General features: G+C 34.7%; 1 long non-coding RNA gene across 1 annotated transcript in view; it reads right to left on the reverse strand.

Annotated features, from left to right (window-relative positions):
• Window positions 1-2,569: 2,569 nt before the first annotated feature.
• LOC134789405 (uncharacterized) overlaps window positions 2,570-24,926 on the reverse strand; it is a 100,372-nt gene continuing 78,015 nt past the window's right edge. The window contains exon 2 of the long non-coding RNA XR_010144051.1: window positions 2,570-2,804. This is a non-coding gene — a long non-coding RNA (uncharacterized LOC134789405). The remainder of the gene's footprint in view (window positions 2,805-24,926) is intronic.

The raw sequence follows: 24,926 nt of genomic DNA on the forward strand, positions 1-24,926 counted from the left end.
AAGAGTCTAACTCTTAAATTTACGACGATGTATCTTTTCTATCTTTGAAAGTCATAAATAGCAGTAAGGTGAGTTGAGGTTTCATATGCACAAAGAAAAATGGTAGATTGAGCCACCTACAACAATGTTGAGACACGCAGGGGCACGTGACGGTGTATGTAGAAATTTCTTCTATTGACGGGATTCTAGATAACGTTTTCGATACGTAGGTTAAGGTTAAGAATAATACCTACCGACGCTATCACCAACCCACATACTATTTGGTGCCAGCCTTTCTGTATAATGAAGTGTAATAAAACCCATTGAAAAGAGCCTGGAAACGGCGCCAAGCGGAGCGTGTCGACAACAACAGAGCCATAAGTTAGTTCGCGCCATCTATATGTCATGGCGACAACCATTGACAGCCCGTTCGCTAGCGCAAAATTTTTTTGTTCTGTGCAATACAATCAACACAATAGTTATTTCCATACCCACGTTTGCACCTGATGAGTTCAAATCAATCTAGCCTGAATTGAATAACGGCCCGATTCGAACTTTAAGATACGATATAGATTAGATACATTCCTACAGGTGCAACAAAAATAGTGGGGATCCGTTTAAGGGTTTCGTTATCGTGTTCTGATTAGGAAATATTTTTTGACGCAAAAAAATTTTGGCCTATGTATGATGTCGTTATGGAGAGACTTGGACAACATGCCCCACGAGTCAAGATTTTTTTTTTCTATGTTTTCCTAATCAGAACACGATAGCGAATATTCCCTTAAACGGAGCCCCACTACTTTTGTCAAGTACGCCCTGTATAGACCGGTAGGTACGTATTTCGGTGTCTAATTGACCGAACGAGCGTTTTTAAAATACTTTGACAAGTTTTACTTTAAAGATGTTACAAGGCAAGTTATGAGAAGGCTTGCAAGCATTTTGTCGAAACTATAAAAAATCGTGTTGCAATGTTCAATTATTGCGAACCTGACTTGACGGAAAGCTGGATACCGAACTATCAAGAACAAGGAAATAGGTCACTTTGTATAGAGATTTCCATATGAATTACTCGCTTTCATTGTTCTTGAGTGTAAGTTTCACCTTTATAATATGTAATTACAGTTTCATACGTAAGGTGAAATTTCTTCTCAGTTTTCGCGTTCGTACTTTCAACCTATCTCTGTTGCCCAGCGGACGTCCTGACTAAATACCCAAGAACTCCATTAAAATAGTCAAAGCATTAAAAGTTCCCCGTATCTTAACAAGATAAACATAATTTAGATGTCACAGACAGGAACAAACCGGAAGATAATGTGAACACAAAGTGTACAAACGAGGCGCCATTTTAAAGTTGTTCGCAATCTTCTGTACAGAAAATGTTGTGGGCGAGTTAGTCGAAGGAGGGGCATTCTGTATATTAAACACAAACCCCTGGCGGATTTATAATTAACTTTCACTTGGCGGATTTTAGAACCTATATCGGAATTATCTCATGTGACTTAATTCAAAATAATTTAATTGTTTTTCGGAATTACCTCACAGATTTCGGAATTAATATTATTATTTTTAAGCAGTACCTTCATGAAGTGCCGTTAATATCATTATGAGTACCTATATGTGATTGAACAATAACGGAAGCAGTTAGAAATAAAAAATCATAACGATTCCAACCACGAACATTAAGGTGGCATTCGGATGGTGACTGCAGTTGGGCCGTTATTTCTGTAACTTTTCTGGTGCATTGTTACGCCAGCGGGAAATGAGAGATATCACTCTCAATTTTGTAACAATTGTAACATTATAGGTATTGCATTCCTGTCGTTGCCGTTGGGGTTGCGAAAGTTCTTCTCCCGAACTTTTGTAACCCCATCTTCAAGACAAATTGATAAATTAAAAATAGAATGGCCCTAGTAACAAGGTCTTGAGGTTTATTTAAAGTTTTTACGATGCGGTAAAATATAGTACAGGTCTATCTGTGTGTGCACCCACTAGGGTACCTACGAGTAAAAAAAGCGGCCAAGTGCGAGTCGGAATCGCCCATGAAGGGTTCCGTAGCAGCAAGTAACATAATAAAATTGCGGTTTACGATTTATGACGTATTAAAAAAAAACAACGAGTTGCACTCCGGGAGTGCCGACAGAAGTGATAACTCAATGACTAGTCCAAAATGTCTGCAGCACTATGTATAATTGACCCATCCTCCTTTCTATTGAAAAACTTTAGTTCCGAAATTGCTGGTCAGTGAGCTTGTTTAAAATTCGAAATTCAAATTTGTAGCGTTAATTGTTTAAAATTCGAATAGAAATTGTAAAGTTACCTTGCATACCTCGCATCTAAATATATTTGGTCATGATATTTTGAGTTTTATTCACCAGTACTAGAGTTCACTTTTATATAGCGAATTAATCAAGATGTAGCTTTTTTGAATTATATTTGAGCGATATAAAGTTAGAATGTAACTGTGAGATCCTCGTATTTCAACCCGTACAAGATTAGAACCTTTTTCATGTAATGTCATTGAGTTTTTCTTTATTGATTTAAATGCCATCTAAATGAGTGGCCATACCCTACGAAAAATTATGAGTCTCAGTTCTAAGTATGGGGAACCCCCAAAATTTATTGTTTTTTTTTTCTATTTTTGTGTGAAAATCTTAATGCGGTTCACAGAATACATCTACTTACCAAGTTTCAACAGTATAGTTCTTATAGTTTCGCAAAAAAGTGGCTGTGACATACGGACGGACAGACAGACAGACAGACAGACATGACGAATCCATAAGGATTCCGTTTTTTGCCATTTGGCTACGGAACCCTAAAAAGGATTACTTATAGGTGCAAATTTCATTTAACAACATAATGAGCACAGATTACATAATGTAGATTGTATTAGATAGGTACCTGCGTCATTTAGGTAGGTACATGTATATTGAAAAATGTGATAAAAGTTATTAGGTACTGGGTTCTATGACTTGTTATTGATATACAATCTATTATTTCTTTATTTATTTTTCATCTTAATCTATTATTATTGTTACTTACTTAAATACACGGATGAGATTTACATAAGTAAATGGAAATCGATTTATATATTCAAATCTTTGAAATAAAGAGATTTGCAGCCGTATTTGAACATTAGTTACCTATTCGAATAACTAAAATTCGAATACGCCTGTTGGTCTGCGGACAGCTGTGTTGGTAATAAATACTCATTTGAAAACGTTTTCTTCAAGAGTACTACTGCCCTTATAAATATCTAGCCCTAGCTGCTTTGTATCGATCTGGCAATTTTCGCTTCTAGTACAATCTCATAGATCAAATTGCATAAAATATAGCCGGCAGTCGCATCTCGTCACTACGTCAACAAATCACTACAGAAATCCAATCAGCCCACATGCATGTACGACCACTGTATTTAGTCAATAATGCCAGCCAAATGTGATCTGTCGTTTCATCTGCTAAATGTTGCGTGGCTGTGTGCTTTAACACTAATCCGGACAAACTCATTTCAAACTGCTTTAAGCGGATGCCGTATTCGCAATGTTTTAATAATTGCTGGCGATATTTTATTTCGTGTCCTGCTTCGTACGGTGTCCTGCTATTTTCACGCTACGTTGTAAAATTACCTGACAATTCTGAAAGCTGGTATTTTTAACCGTCTTCAAAAAAGGCAGAGGTTATCATTTCAGACTTTTTTGTGTGTTTGTTACCACAGAACTCTAGCTGAACTGATTTGGAAAGTTATTTTTTTGTTTAAAGGTACCGTCAAGTGGGGTAACTTGGGACAAGGGGTAAGTTTATATATTTTTTTACTATGAACTATCCTAAATAGTTGAATAATAAAATTAAATAAAATTAATAAATATCTATTTATATTACTAATTGACCCTAAGATTGGTAAATCCTGATACAAAAATTAAAAAAGGCACGTATTTAACCGGTGAAATAATTAATCGAATTAGGGTAGTTTAAAAAATAGAAATGGGTACTAAAATTAATAGTTTGACAACAAAAACCGAGCCTTAAAATATATCAATATGAGTTGTATTTTAATGCCTTTACAGCTTTTGATTATTTTTAGGCAGGTACCAAGTATTTATTTGGCAACTGAATTATTCTATTGGAGACCATTTATGAAGCACATTTTAAAAAGAAAACGGCTATCTATTAATTCAAAAATGAAGTTCATTTAAAATATTTTGTTTGGTCATTACACGGTCAACCTAACACGCTCCTCCTCGCTTTGCTCGTCGTTGCACCTATCTGTTGACTCTAGCAGAACACAGTGGTAACTATTGAAATTAGTAATTAAAAATTTAAAGATCTAATGGTATAATGGCCATTAGGCGTTTCATGATTAGAAATTTCGACTATAAGTATACTGACCATTACGTAGTGGTAAATTAATTTGAGGTATTTTGTGTAAAAAGTGACCAATATTCATTAAATTTAACTGCTTTCGTGTTAAAATACTACCTAGCTGAAACGACATGCTCAGTTATGACTATAGTTGATTACTTAGGTGTGAACAACTACATGACAACTAAATTTTATGATCGCTTTACGATATTAGATGCCAATTTATTATTTTAGTCGCCAACCTATCACTTTAAGTTCCCTATAATTTTTTTGGGTGGTTTGATTTTGCTGCCAGTTTTTTTAATAATATGATGCTTATATTTGAGGCTAATATTTTTTTTTGGCGCTAAAATATTAATGAACAGCCAAATTATATTATTATATGCCCAATGAAAGTTCCTGTTTAATATTTTAGTTGCCCGGTTAATAATAAGCCTTTCAAAAATACACTACGTCATAGTATAAAAGCTAAATTTTATATACCTATGTTAATGAGGGAAAATAAAATTATGTTTAGCAACAATCAATACTGTCTGGCTACTTAAGAAACATTATTTTATAGTTCCCTCAATTACATATATAAAATTCAGCATTTATAGTGTGACGTAAGTATAATTATAATTTATTTATTTATTTATTTATTTATTTGGGAAACATACAGCACATAATAATACAATTAGGTAAAAGATATAGTTAAAACATAAGCCAAAACAGTTTCCACTTATAGCTAATACAAAATTCCTTTGCTCCGAAAAAAAGTACAATTATTAAGTATTTTGAATTTAGACATTGGTTAAACAGTAACATTCAGCAAGTAAGATATTCCACAAGAACAATTAAAATATATATATATATATATATATATATATAACAAGCATCATTTAGAATTTGGAAAATAACAAGCACATTTAGAATTTGAAATTACAAACAATAGTTACAATTACAATAACAATTAGAACAATACTAGACAAGATTACAAATTTATTACGAGCTACGAGTTTTATTTAGTTTGATGACAGAAACAAATCTATTACACTTATGCTGGAACAAATCAATGTGTGAATATTTCTTATTGTATATATTGCAAGCTCTTGCTAAAAATTTGTTGCTTACATATTTATTTATTTTTTATTATAATTGTTGTATTTTAGGGGTGCCCGGTATTAGGGGGTTGGAACTAGGCACAGAGCTAGGCCGTAATACACCTAAGGCAAGCAGTTAGAAACATGTTGAATTACTCGTGCTGCCCAGTCGGCGTTAATGCAAGACGGGTAATAGGTACTGTGACGTCCAGGCTCCGTTGTGTACTGGGTGATCAAATGAAACAACTGTTATCACTTGTGCACTCCGCCAGCCACCCACTCGCCATGACACTTCTCCACGGAGTGAAGCTAGCGGGTAGTTGCGTCGTACTGTTTATTGTGTAATCGTCACATCTCTCCCTTTTTATAACGATTTATTTATTTTACTTTATATATTTATCATGCAACAATAGTTCAGTTTATCGTATTATCTTATACTCGCTAGGTTAATTTATTTTTCCAATCTAGGTATACTACCACCGGTTCGGAAAGGTTAACCTCAGACCCGAGAAGAACCGGCGTAAGAAACTCGGCGAGGTGTGGATGTATTCATTTTACAACAGTGAAATAATAAATATTTTCCAACACTAGCAAGCCTTTAAATCTGTAAAACTATTATTTTACTTTTACAATTTCTTCTTAGGTGTCAGTCCCTCTCCTTCTCCTATTTGCAGTTTTGAGTTTTTTATTCAATTGCTTATAACTCAAAGATTTACTTTAAACGCCTTAATTACTACATTTTCCTTTTGATGCTTACACATTTCCAGGTATTTCCATTAGCATACAATATAATATTTTACTAATTAATACCTATTTCATGATTTAGGTACAATAACATTGTAAGCTTGCCAAGCGTCTTGGACATTAGTTACTTATTGGCAATAACTGATTGACTCAGTTTTACTTGTCTTGTATGATGTTAATATATATAATGCAATTTAAAATACTTGTAGATAATCCAAGGTCAAATAAAGTAGGAATGTTACATTCGTTGTAGAGGTACCACGTCAAGTATGATTTTACTTGTGAATAGGTTAAGCAGACAATAATCTATATAAATATATTTATATATTATTAATTTGTTAGGTACCTACTAAGATTTACCTGCCTATTTGACCATTATTATTATTAATTGCATTGCATACATATCTAATTATCGTTCTTTAATTATAATACTTGAATAATATAATCTTGACATCAATTAATCCAAATATTTAGGTATTTCAAACATTTTATTGCTCAAAAAGTAACACAGCAAATATAATATCGAATGTAATATTATTCTAGCAACTTACTTATGCGAAGAATCATAATTACAATTTAGGTTATGAAAATAACGTAACACCTTACTAATTGAAAGCTGATTTTTCAATTGAATTGTGACCAGTAAGTATTGTATTATTATTTCCACAATAATTACTGTCAGACTATCACATAAATATTATTATTTGTACTTATACACTTTTTCTTCGGTTTATTTCAATTACTTGCAACATATTTTATAAACCTGAAACATAGGTATACACCTTGTATGTCTGCTTCCTATCCTGCCATTGGTAAGTATGTCATTTAACTTCAATAAACATCTTCCAACGAACCAATGGAATTACATTATTCTAACCATGATCCCATGAAATACTGAGTACACCAGAGTACAGTTCGAATGTTTAGGTACTTTACCATTTTATCGTTACGTTTAACGTTTCTAAATGATAAGACCTAGGCTTTTGGTCTTTTGAGTCTTAGTGCTCAATTAGTACAATAAATGTGTACTCTTGGGTAGATCAATAAAGTGGTTCAAGCTACAACTTTAATCTACTAGTTTTACTTAATTAGTTAGCCTCAACAAATTAAACATCAGGCAAACTGTCATTGAGAGCGATCAAAATCACGGTTAATTCGAATACTTATTGTTTTTATGTTATAATGTGTAGGTACCTACACACAGTATTTAGTTATTTGTTTCTGTTTTGATTTAATGTATCGGTTCTGAGACAATGTATAATTTCTAATGTATGTATTGTCTCAACCGCATACCTAAGAGTTTTGGCATCCTTAATTATTGTAAGTTTATGCATGTGACTGAAATAAGGAAATATATTTTCCGGTAAAGTGCCTTTTTAATTACACTTAATTATAATTAGTCATCACATCACACACATCACTCATCTTCATCTGAGTAGGTGTACCTACTACCTAGGTACCGTAGAGTTTCGTATCTTCACCTGGATTTTGACACTTTACCCAAAAAATCTCTCAAATTTGAAAGCATTTTAATCCGTTAAGACGAAAAAATGTTTTTTAGTACTCCCGACTATCAGTATACACCACTAAAACTTAGAATTTCATTGGTTAAGTTGGTAATAAATGGCCCCAAAGGCAATAGGCGATGTTTGGGTATTTTTCCCAATCTTCGCCTATGGCATGCCTTGCCGCTAATACTTACTTTTCTGTGACTTACACATGTTAAGTCGTATCTCCTTGGAATGTGCTAATATACTATGAACCACACCAGACAAGGCATATTTTAAAAAAACGGGGTATAAGGCGAAGTTTGGTAACAGTCTGAAGTTGTTTTCATACATTTTCTATAATGAAGCTAGGGCTGTCAAAAATTAACCAACATGCCAAATAAAGGGGAGTAATGGTTTATAAGTTAAAAAAAATATTATTATTAACAAAATTGTATAATTGTTGCAAAATTGTTGTTATTATCGTAATTGACAGCAAATCAACCTTATTTACACAAAGTGAGACATAAAAATACCTATTTGGTACCTACTCAACATCAGTAAGAGTAGAAATAAACATTTGCATATAGCGTAAACTAAAATAACCAAACATAAGATAATATTTAAATTTGGAAACAAGTAATGTCATCCACCAATGAATGTGGTACTATAAATTTGTCAACCCTAGGGGTAGGCGAAATTTGGCAACAAGATGGACGCAAAGTACCCTCACCAATGTCTTATCCAATTGTGACATCTAAACGTAAGCTAGCCATTAAATAATAGTTTCATATGAAAAAGAAATAGTTATAGGATATAATCATGTAAAAAGTTAATCATTACCGGGTCCAAATCACCGTTTAAAACTGAAGTTAAAACACTGGTTCAAAAAAACGTGTCGTCGGTGTCACGAAAAAACCTCAATAAAGGTCAACTGTGTGAAGTTAGCCGCAGATTGTTCGAAGAATGTTGACACCCGTAAAAAATACTTTGTATTTAGCAGTTTTATGTAAGGCTTAGATTAGAAACATTTTGTTAATGGCAACTTATGTCAAACTAGGCGAAAATAGGTAGCGCAGGCAAAGATACGAAACTCTACGTAGTTAAAAAGGGACTTCGTCATCTACACTGTTAACCGACAAAAGTCGTATGTCTATTTACAAGACATTAGGTTAACTGCTGGTCACTAGAGTTTTTTTCTGTTAGTACCTTAGTCATGGTTGCCTTGGGTATAGTTTCGTAGTTTAGTTAAGTAAGCAGTGCTTCCTCACCGTGTAAGGCTCCCCGCATCGCCACTTCAGTTTTTACACCATTGACTTTAGGTACTACATGACATGATGTATTATGACAGGCCCAGCGTCTATTTACGTACCTGTTGTACTTGGGTTTGTAATTGAGCTTTGCCCTGATTATTATTCTATAGAATCATGTATTCCGGCTCTAAAATAGATTGGAATCGGGATTTATTATATGAAATCTGGGTCATATACGATTTTGAAGAATTGTATATCCTCATCTATTTATAGGTTTTATTTGGGCAGTTTAGGCATGCCTCTGTGTTCCACAATTTACACGGCTACTTACGCAGAATGCATTATTACTCTTATCCTGGTCACCTGCTTGTTTCTCTTAAACTATAATTTAACCTGTCTTCTAACTGTTCCAACAGGATTGCTACAACAATATTTAACCGGAATACCGTCTAAGTCGTCGTATAATATATTTTTATATATACTTTGTCCGTTTTTATTTAAGCTGATACATTCGGTTCTTACCCATACGAACATCTGCAAAATGCAGTTAATTTATGATACGGGTATAGGTTAGAAGAAGGTTAAATTGTAATACTTTACAGAAAATGTTTCCAACTGGCGTATTTTTTTTTTATAATTGAAATCTACTCTGAATCTACATTAGTAGATATGCCTATTCCCGAGGCCATCCATCTATACCTACGCCTTAAGTTAACTGGAACAGTAGGCAGAGGCACTAAACTGCTTATTATATAATTTCGAATTCAGTAAATTACTTAAACATTACATAATAGGAGGTCACTCTATACTAACATAATGTCAGTTTATGACTATTTTGCCTCCCTATTAAGTTTTGGTGGGCTAAAGAATCCGTCTAATGGTGGTATCTAGGACATTTTGAATGACCTAAAACAAGATACTATCGTTAGTACCAACCAACACTATATCGCGTCAGTTTACTTTTAAGTACTATGTTGTACTAATTTGGACGACCTATAACAAAAGGTCCTATCGTTAGTACCAACCACCACTATCGCGTCTACTAGACTAGTTACTAGGTACATTTGACTCTTTTGGTTTGTTAGTACCAGTTGAACATTCAACTAACTAATTATTCTCTGTTTGTATCGTAGGTAAGTGTTATGATTTCGCTTATCATTTCTTTTGTTTTGCTAGTACTAGTTGAACATTCAACCCACTACTTATTTATTTTGCTAGTACCAGTTGAAAGTTCCAACCTACTAATTATTTGTTTTGCTAGTACCAGTTGAAAGTTCCAACCCACTAATTATTTGTTTTGCTAGTACCAGTTGAAAGTTCCAACCTACTAATTATTTGTTTTTCTAGCAACAGTTGAACAAACAACCTACAAATTATTTGTTTTGCTAGTACCAGTTGAACAATCAACCTACTAATTATTTGTTTTGCTAGTACCAGTTGAACATTTCAACCTACTAATTATTTGTTTTGCTAGTACCCGTTGAACATTTCAACCTACTAATTATTTGTTTTGCTAGTACCGGTTGAAAGTTTCAACCTACTAACTATTTGTTTTGCTAGTACCAGTTGAAAGTTTCAACCTACTAATTATTTGTTTTGCTAGTACCAGTTGAACACTTCAACCTACTAATTATTTGTTTTGCTAGTACCGGTTGAAAGTTTCAACCTACTAATTATTTGTTTTGCTAGTACCGGTTGAAAGTTTCAACCTACTAATTATTTGTTTTGCTAGTACCTGTTGAAAGTTTCAACCTACTAATTATTTGTTTTGCTAGTACCGGTTGAAAGTTTCAACCTACTAATTATTCGTTTTGCTAGTACCGGTTGAAAGTTTCAACCTACTAATTATTTGTTTTGCTAGTACCGGTTGAAAGTTTCAACCTACTAATTATTTGTTTTGCTAGTACCGGTTGAAAGTTTCAACCTACTAATTATTTGTTTTGCTAGTACCAGTTGAAAGTTTCAACCTACTAATTATTAGTTTTGCTAGTACCGGTTGAAAGTTTCAACCTACTAACTATTTGTTTTGCTAGTACCAGTTGAAAGTTTCAACCTACTAATTATTTGTTTTGCTAGTACCAGTTGAACACTTCAACCTACTAATTATTTGTTTTGCTAGTACCGGTTGAAAGTTTCAACCTACTAATTATTTGTTTTGCTAGTACCGGTTGAAAGTTCAACCTACTAATTATTTGTTTTGCTAGTACCTGTTGAAAGTTTCAACCTACTAATTATTTGTTTTGCTAGTACCGGTTGAAAGTTTCAACCTACTAATTATTTGTTTTGCTAGTACCGGTTGAAAGTTTCAACCTACTAATTATTTGTTTTGCTAGTACCGGTTGAAAGTTTCAACCTACTAATTATTTGTTTTGCTAGTACCGGTTGAAAGTTTCAACCTACTAATTATTTGTTTTGCTAGTACCAGTTGAACATTTCAACCTACTAATTATTTGTTTTGCTAGTACCGGTTGAAAGTTTCAACCTACTAATTATTTGTTTTGCTAGTACCGGTTGAAAGTTTCAACCTACTAACTATTTGTTTTGCTAGTACCAGTTGAACGTTTCAACCTACTAATTATTACTTATACCAACTGCAGCATAGATGTGATGTACAGTTTACTTCTTGCAATTTATTTTTCTTGTTAGTCCGACTCCGACTTACTACTCAATTCATTTGATGCTGAGTTTACGTGTCTACTCCTACAGTAAAACAATAACAAAGCCCTTGGCATTCATCAGTCTAAGTACGCTATCTATAGTTCTTGACTCACTTGACATCGTAAAGGTCCTTGATAATTTAACTGGTCCGTTACTTGCTAGCATTGTTTATTATCATAAACAGCACATACCTATGTATATATAAATACATGTTAAATCGACACCAAGTTAACATCGATTCATACCCATATCGTGCTATAAATAGCATTTCAATTGATTATAACTGGTTATTTCAACCGAACAATAATTCTTTTAGGACATAAGGTCCATAAAATGTATACAACTATACCGACTTGATATGCAGGTTTCTCTATACGTTATCTCATGTAAAAATATCTTAGTATTTAATTACACGACTAAGTAGGTCGGTATATTTTAAGTATGAACGGTAAATACACAACTCATAATAATCATGATTTCCGCGAAGGTAGTTTGATTATTTACCCTTTATATCATATGAATTCTAATATACGATTTTGAGTCAGAAAATAAACCATGTACCATCTGTATTTGTAACACGCAAACCATCGGCATATTCGTTTCTGTCATTTCATGGAAAAATTCATGGCTAATACGTCGGTGCCACATCATAGGAATAATGTAACATGAGTACATTATTTTTTGTAGTGACCCCAATTATTGATCTATCTTGCATTTATTACACTTTTGGATTTACATTTGGTAACCAGGCTCACGCACAGTAGCCATTGTCAAAGAGTTAGTGTAATAAGCACGCGTATATTTCTTCTTTGCTTAGTAAACATTCCTCCCGAGCTACGTACCATCAATTATTTACTCAATAATAGTTGTAAAGTTAACCACTGTTCTTATGTAAACAGTCGACAAAATCAACTGTGCATATACATAATTGTTTTTATTAACATTGATTGTAAACAAAACTATAAAATTAGGTATAGGTACTAGATCTACGTTTTTACAGTAATATTTAAATTCTGCATTAGTTTCTTTAATACTCCTCTTACGTGAGTTTGGAATTTCATAACCTACTTACGTAAGTACCGCCTAACAAAATCGTTGCAGTTTTAATATTTTCGTATTATGTACAACCGTACGTCACTCGTTACACAGAATATCACCTCGCCCAAAATTTTGTATTACCTGAATACAATCGGCAGCTCGGGAGGAAATGGACAAATACGGTAGCTATTAGGTTAGGATTTCCATACCTTAGATTTGTTTTTTTTTTTTTCCGCCACCGTTACCTTTCCTTTCCGTATTTTTTTGTAATATTTTACCCTCGTCGCCATCTGTGACGTCCAGGCTCCGTTGTGTACTGGGTGATCAAATGAAACAACTGTTATCACTTGTGCACTCCGCCAGCCACCCACTCGCCATGACACTTCTCCACGGAGTGAAGCTAGCGGGTAGTTGCGTCGTACTGTTTATTGTGTAATCGTCACAGGTACAGTCGCCATCAGATATATCGGAGCAGCAGAGGTGCTCACAAATATCTGAACACGACTCTATTGTCAAGGCGCTAGAGTGCGTGTTCAGATATTTGTAAGCACCTCTGCCGCTCCGATATATCTAATGGCGACTGTATCTCTATTCGGAGGAGTAGGTAGTGTTTTTACTGATGGCTCTCCATTCTGTACAAACGGGTTGTGATTTTAGCCGATGCAGTGATTGCTGTTTGATAGTACCTATGCTAAAGGAGAAGCTTATTCGCCGTATTGAGGCTTTAATTTTTGGTTGAATGGTAAATTCAATAAATGGAAGCTAGATCCGCTTCAAAGGCTTAAAAATGTTTAAAAATATTGCGGGAAAAACAAACTTAAAAACATTTTTTTAGGGTTCTGTATGTAGGTACTAGCTAGCTGTTGCCCACGACTTTGTTCGCGTGGATTTTTATATTACTTGTAGTAATTATACATGAACATTGTGCAGCTAACAAAAGCAGTTGAAAAAACGTGACATTTGTGTCACAAATTGTACCTATATTCTTTAAAAGTTTCACCTCTCTGTATCGAAAAATATATCTGTTCAGCTTGTAAAGGCTTTATTAGATAAATCTAATATCGATGTTCCCCGATATCCCTTACATAAATGTTTATAAACATACATTATTATTTATTATCTTCAAAATGACGTTAGTTATAATACCAGTGTCTTTGAGAAATTAACTTAATTTAAGCCCAGGAATGCACCCTTGGAATTAATGGAGTTTTGAAAGAAAACACGGTGTACCCTGATGAAAGTTTCCAGTTTTATAAGTACAAATTGTCAGAAATATTTACAGTCAACATCGCCCGCGGATAATGTTTTTTCAATAACAACTTTTGCATGGAAAACATTTATATTAGCAAACAGTGTCGTCGCTTACAAATTGAAAACGTGCCTGCACGCGCCTCGCTGGTTTGTTTATTAAAACTCGTATAAAAGGCCATTGTGTTTGCCCTATTTACAGTTAGCCCTAAAAATAACTACTAGGACTTTTAATGGGAGACCCAAACAACGATATTTTGGGTCGAGAAAATTGGTTGTCTCGATTTTTGGCTGGGGAGCGTAGGGCAAAACAACTTTTTTTTAATTAGGACATCTAAGCACGTCCGCTTTTCGTGGCAGCTTCCGATATGCTGCAACGAAATGTTGGAACAATTTACCGCCACCAATCAAAAACTGCAAATCCGTTATCTCTTTTAAGTGCAACCTAAAACAGTATTTACTCGCAACCCAACAAAGTTTATAACCAGTTATAACTAAGCGGACATATTCAAAAAAACAAAAAAAAAACATATTTGTGAACTATAGATGGTCAAGCAAATCTTGTCAGTAGAAAAAGGCGCGAAATTCAAATTTTCTATGGGACGATATCCTTTCGCGCCTACATTATTCAAATTTGCCGCCTTTTTCTACTGACAAGATCTGCTTGACTCAGATCTGCTTGACTCAGTCACTCTCTCTCTCTCTCCTTCTTTCTTACCCGTGTTCTGTCTTGTTCTGTTTCTATCTGTTTCTGTATTAGTTTTAAGTTTTAGTTTTAATTTTGGGTGCCTGAAAACCAGCGCCGTGTTTTACAGACACTGCTTATGCTGAGCAGCATCCTATTTGGTGTACGTTTTTTTTGTACTTATTTAATTTGCTGTACCTAATGTATGTTTTTATGCCAAATAAATATTTTCTATTTCTATTTCTAAATACAGTGAAACCTGGTTAAGTGGGACCTGGATAAGTGAGAAACCTCTATAGCTGGGACTCATGGTGCGGTCCCGACACTTTAGCACTGAATTCCTCTAGCACCTCTATTAGCGAGAAAAAACGAACCTCTATAACTGAGATTAGTTGTTGTGATTTTATAGTCACATTTACCTCTACAATTGAGACAGAGAGTGTATTTTACCTGTTTTACTGAGACTATATTTATAAGATTACAATTTCCTAATTGCTTTTTAAGAATTTTATAGGAATTGACCTCTGTATCTGAGATAACGTCAATCTATGACCTCTCTAACTTGGATTTATTGATAAATTTCCGTCTTCTTACTAACTCTTGGTCTATCCACAAATTCTGCATTTGCTTAATTGTGTCTAAACGACTTCAAGTTTCATTTAGTTACTTTATGTAATTAAAACTATCGAAACGAAAGCTGAAATCTTGATAAGTAACACGAATAAACAAATTTTCATTTAATAAATGTCTAAGACGCAATAAAGTCCGTATCAAATTTAATTGAAAAAATCTATCCTTTGGAGAATCATTCAAAATAAATTCAAAGAAATATTTAAACAGACTTAAAACATGTTTAGGGACAAGGATTATTTTACCTTATTTATTTTTGAAGATAATTACAAAATACCTTATTAACCACCCCTATAACTGAAATATCATCTATTCTCACCTCTATTAATGGGACCCTCTGTAAATGAGACAGAAATTTATTTGTACCTGGCTAACTGAGAGCCTGGGTAAGTGGAATACCTCTTTAAGTGAGACAAATCTGCTCGTCCCTTGAAGTCTCACTTATCCAGGTTTCACTGTACTACCATAAAGCCTGTCACAGACGGAGCGATAATATAAGTACCAAAAGATATCTTATAGCAAGGCATCTTACGATACGTACAAGTCAAGTTCTAAAGTGGAACAACTACTTAGTGAGTAAAGGAATTAGTACTTATAAATAAATAAAATGTATGTAATTTCAATTGATAAGGAATTAATAATTAATTCAGCCTATTATATACGTCCCACTGCTGGGAACAGGCCTCATCTCATGCGCGAGAGGGCTTGGGCTATAGTCCCCACGCTAGCCCAATGCGGATTGGGGACTTCACATGCACCTTTGAATTTCTTCGCAGATGTATGCAGGTTTCCTCACGATGTTTTCCTTCACCGAAAAGCTAGTGGTAAATATTAAATAATATTTCGTACATAAGTTCCGAAAAACTCATTGGTACAAGCCAGGATTTGAACCCGCGATCTCCGGATTGAAAGTCGGACGTCATATCCACTCGGCCACCACCGCTTTTTCTGATAAGTAATAAGAAATAATTTATTAAACCCGTTATTTGCAGGATTTCCGTGTTGGCAGAAAGTTGCGCAGGATCGGGACAAGTGGCACGCTCTCGTTTCGGAGGCCAAGATTATCTTTGGATCGCTGAGCCAAAATAGTTAGTTAGTTATTTGTATGGGATGCTGTTTAGTTAATTACTTTATTAAGTAAGTTCAGGTGGGATAAGAGAAACCGTATGAGGAAAGTCCTTCTGCGTAAGTATTTTTAAGTTTACATTTGGTTTATTTTTAAAATTATCATTTTTAGTCTTTTATAATTTTAACTAGGTATCTCGGTTTATTTTCCCTGCAAGTGTCCCCTTTGCCCCATTGTTCCTCTTACCCCACCTAACCTTATCTAATACAATTCGATGCTCTTTTGGTGTCAATGGTGATAAGTAAATGAAATTCGTATCGTATGCCGTAAATTTTATGAACGATGAATAAAATAATGCCAGAGTTGCTTATTTTAAAGGAACAGGGTTGGTTGAGTAAAGACACCGTTGACTGGTAATCTTAGACTAATTTATTCAATTATAACTAAGCGTTTTACACACCACTGTTATCTTGACATCACATCTCTAATCTGCGGCATACATACATTATCTTAACTGGTACAGCGCGTGCTCCAACCTATACTAAGTTGTCGACACGCGCTGATTATATTTTGCTGACCACCATACTTATCATTCATGTTATTCTGCATATAGATTTATAGCCCTCTTGTACCTTGTTGTTCGGTTTGTGTAATCTAATAATAGATTAATTCTGCATATAAGTTAACTGATAAATGTTAAAATAATATCAAAGTTGCTTATCATTCATGAATGTATAATAACATGTTATTATCCATATAGATTTATAAAACTCTTGTAATAATAGATTAACTCTGCAAATAGGTTAACTGAGAAATGTTGATTGCTTACCAACTTGATAATTCTAAATCCATCCTTGTTCCAACAACCATTTAGAGTGAGTTCAGGTTTAACACGAGTCCTAAAATCAAGCACCTATCGCTGGACACACAAATCAGCGTCGCCAGCGCAGTTTGACAAACAAACTAACATGCGGACAACAGCAAACCGCAACAATCGGGCCCTTGTTTACTTACAATATTACAAACTTAAGCTTACCAGCATTCTCTATCCTAACACCTACAACATAAGACCTAATTTTCTGAGTGTAGAGTCGCGATAAGTTGGCGAGCCTGAGTTGAATTTGCAAGCCACATTTCGATTCCACTTTGAGACGAAAACTAAACAGCAGTTATGAATGTTATGATGCATTTAAAATGTTGCGCGATACATGTGACGTAAAATTTGTTTGAAGTAAATAAGTTTGGTAGAAGTAACCGTGGTCATGCTGCTTTTATGAGATATACCTATCTAAGCCGGAAAGTTGAGAGGCATTTCATAAATCATTTTATGATCTATTTAAAGGACCCCGGACCTAAAGTATGTAAAATGTGGTTCCAGTTAAATATCTTAAGATTTTGATATGTTATAGATTTCAGAGTTCTGAACAAAAGTCTCTAGGGGTGCTACCACTGTTTCCGAGTTTCGACTGATTTTGTACTTGATAACAAAGTGTTAGTCCTTTCACCATCGTCTTCACTATACATAGGTACGTAAAATGGAATTATAATGCACGTTGGTATCTCAATTCATGATTGTTCTCGGAGGCGGGCCGACACCGATACCTACAATATATCTAACGCATATTCGGAATACGTATATAACGTATGTATTTCCTTTCCGAATCTACTTTTCGCATAGCATCTAGTGTATTCAATAATGATAAGTAGGTATAAGTTATATCGATATGACTTCACTATTTTCTAATAGGTAGGTAACAAATAATACGTAGCCACGATACGCCGTCGTATTTAAATAAGCCCTTGTCAGACAAATAGTGCCTAAGGCATTGTTACAGTTGAAAAAGTTTTCCGCGACCGACTTGCCCTTTCCTAGGTTACGTTGAGGACGTTACTCAGTTTTCACTGAAATAACATTTCTAATGTTATTTTTATTGATGTCTGCGGTTTGTAAGGATTCGGTTTGCGGTAGACACGTTTAATGTTTGAGTGATTTTCTAAAAAACCGGTCTAAGTTACTTTGTAAATTCCAATTAAGTTTTTTTTAGAAACACATAAATAACAACAAAGAATACTACAAAACATTGCCATATCAAATCCAATTATATAAATAGGTAAGTATTATTTACCCGACTGCGACAAAGTCAAAAAGAGGGGATTAATGTTGATAAAAACTGATTTATTTTGATTTTGAGATTTGAGAGTGCGTCGTTGTGGACTATGCGACTTTAAGGCTAAAATCTAAATTGTTATAAATAAATGTAACCTAATTCATAAATTAATACCTAACTTAATATTTTGCCTTACCACAAAATCTTCAATCACAAAGTTATCATTTATCAGCAAGAAAATACAATATTTTTATACAATCATCATAATTATGTACTCGTATTTGAATGTTACGAAACTGCCAAAAGGTCCTCGGGTAACTTTCTCTCGATATCAGACCACACATTTTTGGTCCAAATAATAATTTATATTACCGCAGCCGAAGCTAAAATACGATCACAATTAATTCAAACGTGTCGCATCATTGTTCAATACGAAACAAAAGCATCACAGCACAAACACGAAGTCTGTTTTATTCCAAATTTAACGAGCTTATTTTTAAATTTCGAATTCGATTGTTATTGTTTCGGTGCTTGGTTCTTTTCGGAACTGTTAGGATATTTGAAAACTTTAAACTCAGTTGGCCTCTAGTGGAGCCATTTCCCGTACAGTTTAGAGGCGATTGGTCTCGTGGCTGGTAAATGTGGACTGGATATTACCGTTGCGGTCTCCGCTCGCCATATTCGTTTTAACGTGTTTGCGGCCTGTCGCTAAATTATCGACACGTGAAAGGTTTAATAACACCGGTACATTAAATAGAGCTATCTCTATTTTTACAATATTTTATTTATCTGCTAGAGTCTGGCTAGCCAAATTTTATTGACAGAGATTTCCTTGTTGTATCACCAATTGTCTATGCTTTTAAAAAAAGTTAAAAGTCTGTTGTCAATTTATGTCATTCATTCAAATTGTTCGCGGTGTATAAGGCGTTTATTTTAAATAATACTTAAATAATATTAATAATGACTATACCGAGTGAGGTCCGCAAACTATTATTTAAGCTCGTCAATAATTACGACAATGTGCGAAGTCGACGTGAAGCGTTTTATAACGAAAAACTGCAATGTTTACAAGTCGTAAACAATTTAGTAGGTTGGTGCTCTATTAATATTTTGATACTTTAAGTACTAGTTCTAAACTTCTAACATTTCCCTATAACTTTGATTAAGTATGTGAATTTATTAATACCTGAATCTCATAAACAGGAGTGTAAAAAAACGGATAAACTAGAAGTTCTGAAAAATATCAATAAAATCAAAACATTGGAACGTAATCATTGTGTTTGTCGTTGACTGTACTTTACACAGTGGTAGAAATTAATTCCTTCCTCCTTTCCTTCCTTAATATTCCTTCCTAATTCCTTAGGTACCTTACGTATGCACAGAAAATCAAAAATATTTTCTAGTATCAAAACTATAATTCCTACTACACACAGTGTGACCAGCCCAAGATTTTTTTAATTTCCCGCCAAAACATTGGGTAATATTTCAGTAGCCAGACTCTATCCTTGCTATTGCAAATTACCTAGTTGTATTGTTCTTGCATTTCACACTTTAGGTAGGTACGTTTGAGCTGGAATTTAACATAGGTACTTACCTTATGCTGTACCATATTGTTTTAAATAGAAAAAGAAGAGATATATTTTTTATAAATTTCCATTATAACCTTGTCCTATGAATGCATGCATGTTCCGTTATTTCGTTATTTTCCATTCGTTCCTTAGGAACCCTAAAAATCACACATTTAAGGGTTAAGGAGTTATAATCATAACTAGTGGGTAGGAAACTCATTCAATAAGAGACGCTCCTCCCATTGGTCGGCGCGGTGATACCTACGCGGCGCAATTAACTTCCCATCCGCCGCCGTAGGCTACCGACAAATCACTTTTCACTCGCCCCGAACTTTTTACATAGAGAAGGAAATACAGCAGGCTCAATGTGCACCATATAGCGCGCGCTCTTCAAGCAAAACATCTTAGCAGTACAGAGCTCGTACAGTCACCTGCAATAATAACGAAGAGTAACATCTCTTCGAAGGCCGAAAATATGTGACACGCTCTTATGGCTCTACAAACAAGAACTTGTCAGATATTTTTGCGGCCTTCGTTGTGTAACATAATTGCAGATTGCAGGTACTGTTGATTCAAAACCATATCAAGACATTGAAAAGTCGGATATTTATAACCCATAAATAGAAGATTTATTAAATTCGTATTTAACTACCTACGTTTTTTTCATTGTAGGTATTTCGTCATATCATGCTTTTTTTCTTTTCATCAACGCAACCCAAAATTGTCGTTTTGCATTTTGTTATACTACCATTTTTACCGCTTTAAAGGTTTAAGAGGAATTAAATGTTGTAATAATTAGTAAGTACCTAACTGAGTTTGTGACACTGTGGCGCTAATTCTTACAGCTAGGTACCTACATCAAATAGATAGGGTGACCAAATTGATGGGACAGACGCCCTTCAGGGTAACATCCATAAAATTACATACTAGAGGGATTGGAGAGCAGTTATCAAGTTACTTTGGAATGCATAGGATATTTTCTGCTCGTATGAAAGTGAGTGCGTCCAATCAATTTGCCGTTATTTGCTTTGGGGTTATCATAATAAATTGAATAAACATTTTCTAAGTCCTTCATTCCGAATTCAATCTATTTGAAATAAAAACTTTACAAAAACAAAAGACAAGTATCAGTCGACAAAGAAGAAAATGGTATAAGTTTTTAATAAGATTGCAATATTACAACATTGAGGATTCTCGAGATTTTGTGAGGGGGTTGTCAGTATTCTTTTTTTCTTGGGATTAGGCTTAGGCTAGTCTACTAGGTACAACATTTTTAGGATTTTAATAAATACACTACTTATCTAAGTATACTGCTTGTACCAAATTTAATTTTCATTTTAAATTACACTATAATCGCTATACTTTTTATAGGTAGGTACCTATTTTTTATAAGTTTCACAGACATTTAATTTTACTGAAAGGTAACAAATAAAATAGAAACCCTGTCGCAGCTGATATCACAATCGGTATTACGGCTCAACACAGACCGTCATAGGAGTCCGAACATCACACTATTGCTATATTGCATCGTGCGACGCGGACGATGCAACATGACACCAAACCAAAGGAGAGAACAACGTTTCTTCAGGTAAAATATCAAGTATCAAAGTACTCAAAACAAGTTAGGTTTTTTCTTTTAATCACATCTGTTGCAATTAACTACATGCATGTTTTTTTTGAAGATGTCAATCGATTCACGGGAAGTATCCCGTGATATTGAAATGTTTCTAATAAACCTATCTATTGTACCCAAGAAATACTTAAATGTGACACCAAAAGGCAAACATAAATGTGACGCGTGCACCGCTGGTAAAAAGGGCCCATACAAAAAGATGTCACTGCGCCAGATTGTATGGAAGAATTTCATTAAAAGAGTTTTTCATTATTTTCGCCGTAAAAATGTCAAACATTGATTTTCTCGGTATAATATAAAGATGTTAGCAAAAGCCGTTTAATACCTAACATATAAACCTTCATTTGGGTAATAACAAAAACATGTTGACATTTCGAACGTGTTTTAAATTGAACAATCATAATAAAATATTTTGCACATAGCCCATTATCTGATTTAATATGGCATCTTATTGTATAGGCAGTACAATAGATATTACTAGCAGTTTTAAACATAATAGTTATTTACAAGTGCGGAAAAGAGGAAATTCGAAACGAGTGGCGATAAAACGAGTTGCGAATTACCTATTCACACGTGTATCGTACAACGTTTTACAGTACATATTATTATGGCCCTTTAAACTTTTGACATACACACGAAAAGTGCTATTTTACGCACTAGTGCGGGAAAATAGGGCTATATGTACTGTAAAGGTTTTTTTAGGAATAAGATCGTCATTCCATAAAACTACACTTTATGAGTAAGATGAAAACAATATAAATTATTTACCGTATCGCGGAATAAAATACCAGATCGAATTTCTGGTTTTGTCAAGATAAAAACACTGTTATTTTGTAACATAAGCTTTTTATGCCTGGGGAAGGATTAATAAGATACTCGGTACTTTTTCTTTTGATATAGAGATGTTTTTTTAATTTTCCCATGAGACATTGGGTTGACATTGATCAATGTCATGAATTGAATTGAGAATGAATGACTTAGAAAATGTTTATTCAATTTATTATGATAATCCCAAAACAAATAACGGCAAATTGATTGAATGAATTGAATGTCTTACAAGTACAGTCGAGTGCATAAATATGTATACATTTCTTCACCTTAACCCATTGCAATAAGGTGAAAAAATGTATAAATATTTATGCACTCGACTGTACATTCCTGCTGCTGAACTTTCTTTTTAGCAATAACAAAATTCTAAATATTTTAGGAAAAATTACCTCATTCTATTAGACCCTTTGTTGTTGGATAAAAGTTGTTCTGAAATTCGTGAGCCGAGCTGCAAAGTGTGAGTCGATAGCGATAGTGGCATCGAGCGAGATTGGATGGGGCGCTATTAGAAATATTGAAGTAATAACGGGTTAGTCGTATAGCTGCGATGTAACAGTGCTATCGTATTAAGCGATGGAAGAATGAGCCATTTGTCCACGCTGGCTTTTAGTTTTTTCATTTTATTTTCCTAAATAGACATCGTTTTTACGTACTTTTAACTGAGACAGAAGAAAATTTATCTAGAGTATTATTATCATCAGTAAATGAGCGTTTCTTTTATTTTTTGCCATTTTTAGGGTTCCGTAACTCAAAAGGAAAAAACGGAACCCTTATAGGATCACTCGTGCGTCTGTCTGTCCATCTGACACAGCCTATTTGCTCCAAAACTACTGGAACAATTAAGTTGAAATTTGGTACACATATGGAAGTCTGTGACCCAAAGACGGACATGTAATAAAACAAATGAATTTTAAGCATAGGGGGCTCTTTTAGGGGGAATATGAGAAAATTAAAAACAAAGTTTTGCAAACCATATCGTGTTACATATTAAATGAAAGGGCTTATTTTGAGGATCTCGAATATGTTTTTTTTTATAATTTTATATGAAATAGTTTAGAAGTTATTTAAGAAAATAGACAAAAAATTACCATTCCCCCCCCTTAACTCCGATACTACTGGGTCTAAAATTTTGAAAAAAATACACATAATAGTTCTTTACCTCTAGATGACAGGAAAACCTATTAGAAATCTAGAGTCAAGCGTGAGTCGGACTTAAGAAAACAAACGGGGTTGGGCTGTTTTAGGGACACAGCCGTAATGGTTTACGTGAAACTCGGTGTGGACAGCTTTTGCGAAGGCCGAAGGCCGAGCTACGCATAGGGCCGAAGGCCCGAAGCATCCCCCAGTAGCTTTTTGAAACGCACGGCTGAAGGCCGAGTTGCGGGATGTTAGTGTTCAAACGCAGAACAATTATAGTACTAGTGTCTGAATGCGAAGGTCGAAGGCCCGGAGCCTCCGACATGTGCATGCTTCCTGCAAAGGAGATCGTCGATTTTGTTCTATCTTTTGTTAAGCGATTGGGCCGGATACCTATAGATTACTGGAAAAACGTATAAGAACTCTGCAATTAAGCATGAGCCGGATTTAAGAATAAGAATTGCGGATGAGCTCTATCAGGGCCACAACCGCAATTGATTTACGTGAAACGTGGTGTGGACAGCTAACGTGCTAGTGCGAAGGTCGAAGGCCGAGCTCTGCGTTGGGCCGAAGGCCTGAATCATCCAAGAGAGGTGCGCCTCCACGCAAGGTCGAAGGATGAGCTTTAGGAGGTTAGTGCTCAAACAGAACAAATAATTGGTTTAAGTAACGAGTAGCTAAATGAGAAGGCTGAACTGCCGCATATCACCTGAGGGTCTACCGCGAACACCGAAGTTCGCATATTGCGGGGATTTCTCTTTTACTCCAATGAAACCGTAATTAGAGTGACAGAGTGAGATGCCAGCAATTTGCGAACTTCGAACAAAATTAAGGATAGCCAGGCGTGTGTGGAAAAATTGAATGAACAGTTGAATGTACTTATGAACTTCGCTTTGCTCGCTCGTTCGAAAATGTGTGCAGTACGGAACCCTTGGGACGCGAGTTCGACTCGCACTTGACCGGTTTTTTTATATATTGTGACCCTTTTTGCCACTTTTGTGTTATTTCTATTCAGGATCGCAAGAATAAGAAGTGTCCTAAAATTACCATACATTTTTCAAACTTTCCTTTTTGTTACCGCGATACAAACTATATGGGGAAATTGTAACACAATAGGAAAACAAATTCTGGGACATTTTTTTATCCCATAAGGATCGAAAGAGCTAATGATTCTGGGTAGAAATAACACAAAAGTGGCATAAAAGGTCACATTATATAAAAGTGGCAAAAAATAAAAGAAACGCTCAAATAATATTAAGGTGACGTTTAGATGTCAACTGCAGCTGCATTACTGTTACGGCGTCGCCCTTCCCTTCATCTGAAGGGACCAGTATCTACTCATATTATACATACAGGCAACACTGTTTCATGTCACGACTCAAATTCATGACAATGTCAGCTCGGCAAAAGTTCCAAATTTAATTTG

The sequence above is a fragment of the Cydia splendana genome, chromosome 3 (genome assembly GCF_910591565.1).
Source record: "Cydia splendana chromosome 3, ilCydSple1.2, whole genome shotgun sequence".
In the NCBI taxonomy this organism is placed as follows: Eukaryota; Metazoa; Arthropoda; class Insecta; order Lepidoptera; family Tortricidae; genus Cydia; species Cydia splendana.